General features: G+C 42.0%; 1 long non-coding RNA gene across 1 annotated transcript; it reads left to right on the forward strand.

Annotated features, from left to right (window-relative positions):
- The first annotated feature begins 4910 nt into the window (after positions 1-4910).
- On the forward strand, positions 4911-7792 carry LOC118115388. Its single transcript, XR_004697554.2, has 2 exons — positions 4911-5017; positions 7484-7792. It is a non-coding gene; the product is annotated as an uncharacterized LOC118115388 (long non-coding RNA).
- Positions 7793-8273: the final 481 nt, after the last annotated feature.

Here is an 8273-nt window from a genome sequence, read left to right on the forward strand (position 1 = left end):
CATCATCGCACATTAAGAGCCTCCTTTGAGCAGCCAAATATTATTCTAAGATGTTTTTTTTTCTCTGTTGCATGGGCTTTAACTTAAAACACTTAATGTCGTTAGTGTAAACACATTAAAAGCAGACAACTCACTGAAGTGGGATTTTTATTGCTCTGCCAAAAACGCAAAGTCACTTTGATGTGATCATCATCAGTGAACACATTGAACTCAAACTCCATCTAACACAAGCCACACATCACCTCTCTCAGCGGAGCAGAATTTACCTACATCCTGTTTTCTTGTACCGGCCAGCTGTGTGAAGAGAGGGGGAATGAGCTGCTGCAGACAAGCACAGAATGATGGTGGTGGACTCACAGTGTAGAAATACATCACAGAGTATTAGAGGGGGAAACAAATCTAAGAATGAAGTCATAAAATCAAGAAAAAATAATAATTTTATGAGAATAAATTTGTAATATTGTAAGAATAAAGTTGTAATAGTACAAGTAAAAAGTCCAATGTGTCCAAAACTAGCCTTAAAATGAGCCATGAATATGTGCATAGTTAAGACTTAAACTTGAGGCTTGATCCCACCATTTTTCTCTTGTTAAAACCATGTGTCTTTGGAGTTACACTGTTCTCTTGGACGATGATAAAACAAAGACATTTCAGACCTAAAGCACCAACGGTTTTGCAAGTAAAGACAGATAAATGTTTCATATTGTCTGGTGTGAGAGGGAAGTCTAAGCTGAATATTTCATGAGAGCAGGTGAACAGTATATGAGCACCCTTTGGGCTTGAGAGTTATCTGAAACCAACAGTCACTAGAATGACTGCGTAAAAAAATGTCCATTTAGAACTTCTGTTGGGAACCTGATGCATAATCTTATACCACAATCTGTGCTCTTCATCCAATGCTCAATACGTTCCTTAATGGAAGAGTGTTGACAATATGCACTAGTCAGAGTTCTCAGTCACACCACTAGGATTAAAATCTCAGATCAGTGGAAACAATGTTGAGCCAACTCTGATGGCTCGGACACAATTTCACTTAAAGTCAACACAAATAATGCAAAAAGGTAAAAGTCCACTTAGCACTTTACTCAGTGCTGCTCCTGATGGTTGCAAGTTACACTGCAACAGATTTAAGACGTGGGCTGTATCCCAATTCAGGGACTTGGTCTATGAAGGTGTGACCACAAAAAAAAAAAACTGAAATGAGACGGTCTGGTCAACGGAGGAGTTCCAGCTTTTCCCGCCATTACCGTTCCATCGTTAGCTACTTTGAGCGCATAGCTAGCTTGTTAGCTTTGGCAATGGCACATAATGAATCTTGGGATAGTTTGGCCTGAAAAGGATCCAAATGTTGGCTCCTTTGCTTTTTTGGGAATGTAAGAATGCATTTGACATTTGAAGGAGCCTTGAGGATGGGACAGCCTTGTCGCGTCGTTGTAATGCAATCGGTCTTCAGATGCATCCTCCGAAGGACATGGCCCCTGAATTGCCTGTTATAGTGGCTCTGCAAGATTAAGCAGTTACTATGCAATGGAAAGTGCTCTTTGATTCTGCATTTTGTAGCAGCTCAACATGGAAAGCCATGAGGAGAGCCTGCTCTCTATTGTGGACGACTTCTCACCGCTGCCTTCTTTGTCATTTAGTGTAAATAAACTTATTCATTTGTGTCCAGAGAAGGTATAGAGAAGAACATTTGTTCAATACTTCTTTATAACGTGGTGCCTTTTTAGTTAAGTGAGAACAACCTGGATTCATCGTGTAGCCATGTATGTAACATGAGGGAAGATCAGGGGTCAAAGGAGCAACGAGGGAGAATCAGGTTGAATATGAATAGTTTTAGGTGAAATCAGGTCATAAAGTGCTCGTGAGCAGCGTCTCTTGAACAATGTTTACGCTGTGTAACCACAGTTGTGTGACCACAGGCAGACGGAGAGCCTGTTGAAGTGCGGTGCTTGTGTGAGACAGCGCTGCATCAAACATCCCACATCGCCCGGCACGTCCTTTCTCTCAGTCACCTGCATTTAATTCCTCAATGGTAGCATGCCTGTTTGATGTGGCTGCCAGACCAGGCTGTAAACTAGGCCGAGAGGGAAAGGAGGACATGGGGGAAGTTGAGTCCAGCTGAGTACATATAAGTGAAGTCCACATCCAGCTGCAGAGTGAGTAAGCTGCTGAGAAAAAGAACTCGGAAATAACAAGTGCACTGTAAATCCTTATATTAACACGGCCTCTCTGTAAACTCACTTTACCTCCTCATATATTCTGCCTCTGCACTGGAGAGTTCTCCTCAGTGCAACGGTGTTGTGCTCATTCCTGTAAACAGAGATCCGACTCACTGCCCAGCAGCGGCCCAATGAGGATACGGTTACTTTCTAAGTAGTACTCAGTGTCTGTTGCTTTCCAAGTAGAACAGGCTGTCTCCCTCCTTTCCAGTGCGAGGAAGAAAAGAAACAAAATGTTCCCATCAAATAAAAACCTCAGAAGTTCGGTTGTTGTTCAGTGTTTGTTTATGTTAGCGTTTATGCAACTGTTACCTGCTGAAGTGTTTTGCTGACAAAGGTCCGACCAATGCACTCTGTGGTGCGCGTTGTTAAATTCCTCACTTTCTGCACTTTTGGAAGAACACAGACATTAGCGAAAACATTAGATAAGTTATCCGAAAGCTTATATGAGAGCAGTCTTCTGAGGGCACAAGAAGAGAAGCTCTCTCCAGGAAACCTCAGCACACGCACCTCTGAATCATAGCTGCAAGAACGTTTCTGCAGCGAGTCTGTCACCTCACAGAGGGGAGAGAGCAGGAGGAGAGTCAGTGAGCCAACAAAAACCAAGTCCTTCTCTTTAATTTTTACTCTAATTCAAATGCGAAATGCAAATAAAGTCAGCACAGTACTTCCATTGATAATTCACACCGAATATTATATTCACTTAACAGCACGATGGCCTCATTTAATCTCCAGTGTTGTGCTATGCCTCCTCTCATCCTCCTCCCCCACATCAATCAACTCACTAACCCCTCTGTGCGGGGTCTCTGGGGGACCTACTGTGAGGCAGCAGTCAGTGGTAAAGTTTCATAAATACAGACACACTTGTGGTGACAGATTTCCACTTTGCCCGTTCTCTCTTTTCCTGACGTATCCAGACACATGTGGTCATGAGCACCAGAAACGGGCCGAGGGATGAATGGTGCATACATGGATCCAGATTTATGTTTAAGATCTAAAAGGGGGCACTTTGCCGCCTCTCCCTTCCTTTTTTTCTTTTCTCTCGCCCTCCTTGCTTATCAGGTCTTACGAGCCACAGCAGCTGCCCCCACGCGCATAAAATCTTCAAATCCACGCTGGACAGGTAGTGCCACATGTGTGGAATTAAAAGCCTCTCGCAGGGCTCGGTCTCGGGTTACCAGCTGCACGCGACAGCTGCCTGAAAAGGGATCTGGTTTCTGTAGGGTTTTGTACAGTTGGTGATAGATGTGCAGTAAAACGCAGGAATTGTTAACCCCCCGGCCCTCACCCCCTTCCACAGGCCTCCTAGTGAGTGAAGGAGAGTTTGACTGTCAGGGACAGGAGGAGCATTATCTGACCCCCATGAACTCAACAACTTGCTTTACACAGAGAAATAAATGCTGGTAATGATGCTGTAATGTTTGCACTTATCACATTCAAATGAATAAACCTCACAAAACAATTTATTGGTACTTCGAGGATATATGTTCTTTAAGTTCTGTAGTGAAGACGGAAGGTGCTGCAAATAACATACCAGGCACATGAGCTATTCTCTGTGCTGCAGTCATGTTCATCTGTTATGAACACAATAGACACAGGCAGTTTAATCTCCTCTTCACACAGACTGAGTGTCTGTACAGACTGTGAGTCCCTGGCCTTCCCTTTAACAACAACGCAGCTCTGAGGCGCTTGGAGAATAGACCCTTGTCTAAGAATACTGGCCTGCTTCTAAGATAATGGCTGATTCATACGGGGGCACGGGCGAGCGGTGAGGGTTTATGTGAGGAGAAGTCAGACGTGTGATGTTGTACTGTACTGACATGCTGTTGTATCTGTGTTTCAGGGGAAAATACAGATACTGCCTTAGGCAGATGATGTCATGTTTCCTTGCCTATGTCTACTTATGAATTGGTTACTATCCTCTGAGGTTTATCTGAGGAAGGTATGTCGCCGGGTGAAGAGTGAACGCTTGTCTTCAGGTCTCTTAGATAAAAAGTGATACACAACAGGTTTTTTGTTGTGGAAGCACTTATCACACACGTAGGTTTGTGTATCCTACGAAAACAAACTCCTTTATCCCTCAAATTGTAAAAATATGAATCAGCTTATCTGCTGGAGGATGCTATGTCAGTTTGTCTTTTCACAGGATTATGCAAAAACTACAAAACCGGTTTTCTTGAAACTTGGTGGGAGGCTGAGGTGTGGACCAAGGAAGAACCCATTCATATTTCTTTGCAATTCATTTAGCGATAAGGGATAAAGCATTTTTAATCTTTAAAAAAAACTATTGTTTTCAAGAAATAATGCAAAAATATTTATAAAAATTAGTATTTTGTAAATTTGTAAATGTATTTGTACAGGGCTAAAATGTGGTGACGAAAAAATTTAACACAACTCAAACTGTGATGTTTCCTTAATCCAACCATGTTGCTTTTGTTTCTAAGCCTGAACCAAATCTCAACCATAGTGCTGTCACACTAAAAAAAAAAAAAAATTAAATAACAAAATGGTTTCTTTTAAATGGCTTCATTTTAGAAAGTGTCAGTTCATGACGACCTGTCCGGACTGAGCTCTCACTTCCTGTTTTATTTAGCTTTTCCCTCTCTCTGTTCACTTCCTCCCATTCTTCAGTTTCCTGCATCACCACTCCTGCAGCTCATCACCAGTCAGTCACCCAGTATAAATACACCTGCTCACACACATTCCTCCTCCACATTGTCTCTGTGCTTCAAGTCGAGCTTTCCAGCATTCATGCCCTTCTATGAACCTGTTTTTGTTTCCGAGACGGCCTGTTCCATGTAAGTTCTGCTGCCTTGTTCTGGTTTTGTGACTTTTTGCTTGTTTTTGGAATGTGTGGGTTTTTGCCTGTGGATTCCCTGTAACCTTTGCATCGCTGACTGTTGTCCCGTGTATGACCCTGTATTAAAACTGAGACTGATTTAAACTTTAACTTTTGTCTGATTCCTGCATTTGAGTCATGTTGTCATCGCAGTGTCTCCAGGAGTCACCCCCAACTTAAAAAAAAAAAAAGAACCTGCAGTGACTTCAGTTGATTTCAGTGGATCCCCTCTGGGGTGTGACTCTTGGCTGTAAAACCAGACCAATCAAGTAGCTGTTTGTGCTCGAGGAATTGGTAACGCCTTCTAATTTACAACCTACGTGAAGGTTGTTGAGACGCAGAGGTCTGTTAAATCTGCTTGGACAAAAAACAGCTACAATATCCCAGCTCTTCTCTGAATCTATAGTCCGTTTACATTCCTGTGTCTCTGCACTACATCACCTTCACCACAAATTATTGACGGGGTAAGAGTAGCTAAAAGAAATAGATGAAGCCTTCCCAGATAATTGAGTTTTTATGACACAGTGGACCCCACAACGTCAGAGGAATGTTTGTTCTGAATGGAAACCATCTAGGAATGTGGTATCTACTTGTTATCCATCCATGGATCGTGAGCAGGAAAGAACAATACGTCTGAGTGATAAAACCATTAAATGCATATCTGTGACACACAAAATCCATATAGAAAATAAGCAAAATGTTTTACAATCTATTTAATAAAAATGTGCAAAGTTTATACATAAGTTACAAACTTTTGATTTAAAAGTTGATATGTCATAGCTGATTTTTCAAGTCAGGGCAGAGAGATGTAGAATTTGAGGCAATAACATCACAAGACCAAGAAGGCACACTAAGAAAACAGCATGACACATGTGGTTTGAGGTGACCTGGCTTGCTTGTGTGCACCTGTTGTGACATTGCACCTCAGGGGCAGCTGTGGATCAGCGCTTCCTTAACATGTAAGAGTGGAGTTTACATGATATAATGTGTGGATTCCCCCATTTGTTACTGAAAAACACCTTGAACCAAGCTGTGCGTGGGGCTTTAGAGACGGCCGGTCCTGTGTTGCGGTGGTCTAACCAATGATTCACACCTGGGATGGCAGCTGGCTGCATGTCAGCTGACATGCAGCCAGCTGACATGCGCCAGCCGCACAGATCTGACGATCACAACAGAGTACATGTTTTGTTTGCAGAGCACCATTTGACTGTGTGATGCAGGGTTGTGTAACTTCACGGGAGCACGAGGACACGTCGTGGTGTTTGTGTGGCAGGGTGCTCAGCCTCTGGATCTGTATAGCAACGCAGAGGAGGAAATCTGAAGTGTCACATGGCATCTGCACAGGGAAACGCTGTTCCATTGTTGCATGTAACCACTTCCCTGATGTGCATAATCTCACATCAGCTGGAGGAAAGAAGGAGTGAGAGGTTGATTGTGTGGCCACAGGCTGAGCTTTATTTCCAAACAGTTGGGAGTAACTGCATTATCAGAAATATTGGAAAGTGAGTGATAAACACGTAGACCTGTTAACATCCCCTGTAGTGCGGCTGCTGACTCTCCTGCCTGCGACATTTGCAGAAAACTCCCCTGCTGATGAATATCTGCATCAGCTGTTCACAGAATGAGCTGCTGTTTTTTATTATCTTAACCATGACCCAACCATGACCCTGTATACTGCCTGAGGTGTTACAAGTCACACTATAGAATACCATCCACAGCAAATAATCTGTTTTCTCAGATTTCAGGAAAGAAATGTTCTTTTAAAATACTTCAAAATGGACAGGATGCACACACTGTAATATGCTATCAATTTAAACCACCATGGTGAGCTCCAAATCATGAGTTATCTGATTACAATGATGTAAATAGAAGGTCTACTGATATTGGTTCCTTATTGCAGAAAATTCTACAAATGAGGAAGAGCAATTACAAAAAGTCACAGTTATTTCCGGGGGCCGACGATGATGTGAAACTTCAGCAGTAGTTTTAAGTTGTTACCCATGTTGCATTTAAGGAAGTGAACGTGGACGTCTACATCATCGTTTCCAAATGTCTGTTTCTGTTCATCCAGACTAAAAGGCAACCCCAAAGTTAAAAAAAACTAAAGCGGGGGCCAGTTTCCAAAGTTTTCAAAAACAATTTATGTAGTTTATTTTTTGTGCTTCTCTATGGATGTCTTGGTTGGTAAAATGTAATATATAGCAATGCTCCTTCCCACATATTTAGAAATAACATGCTTTTAATTTTTGTTCTTGCTCTGATCACAGGGCAAAAATTGTGCCACCCATTGTTACCAAAGAACGTTTGACCACAAAACATCCATGTGTACCTCATTCAGACTGAGGCTCTTTGTGCTTGCTGGAGAGCTGGTTTGTGTCTTTGCTTGGCTCTGTGTAATGTCTTGTTTCTTTTCTTTTTGCAATAGGCCTGGAAACAGAATGTGGGGCAAAACCATCAGTCTCCAAGCAGATAGTTCTACAGATCCAGGCCAACGATTGTCCCCGTCCTGTCACAAGCAGAGAAAAACCTCAGATAAATGAGGAGCAACCACTCGTCCTGAGCGTGTTCAGGCTGTACTTTAGTCTTTTTTTTTTTAGCAGGGCTGCAGCAATGGGTGCAAAAAATACATGGCCTGATTACTGATATGTCTATTGCTTGCATTGCTTTGTACACTTTGCTTGTTTTTCATTAATAAATCGCAGATGCATGCAGAATTCAGCTGTAGAAGATCAAATGTATTAGTGGTTGCAGTTCTGTCGTAAAGTCCTGATTCATACACACGTGCTTATGTTGGTTTAAAAAAGAACCTGCCCCAGGAAAACTTTACACTGTTTTGTTGTTGTACAGTCATGGAAAACATCTGTTGTGTAAAAATAGAGAGAAAAGCATGAATCTAAAGTGACAGATCTGTGAATTAAATGGATTTGTTAATATAGAACCACCGAGCGAATAAAAAGGAACACGTCACAGGTACATGTGTAATTCCAGTGACTCAGCTGCACCAGGCTGTGTGCTGCTTCCTGATCTTTCCCCTGATTCTGCTTCAGGGGAAAAACAAATGTGTATTATAGAAGAATAATCTGTTTTAGGGTTGTTTTATTTTTTCCTATGAATGAGACAATGTCACGGAGATATTTATGTCTCTTTGGGGGAGTTTGAAGGGAAATTATAAAGGAAAATAGTTCAGCTTTGCTTATTAGATGTTAAAGGGAAAT

Source organism: Hippoglossus stenolepis, chromosome 9 (assembly GCF_022539355.2).
Source record: "Hippoglossus stenolepis isolate QCI-W04-F060 chromosome 9, HSTE1.2, whole genome shotgun sequence".
Lineage (NCBI taxonomy): Eukaryota > Metazoa > Chordata > Actinopteri > Pleuronectiformes > Pleuronectidae > Hippoglossus > Hippoglossus stenolepis.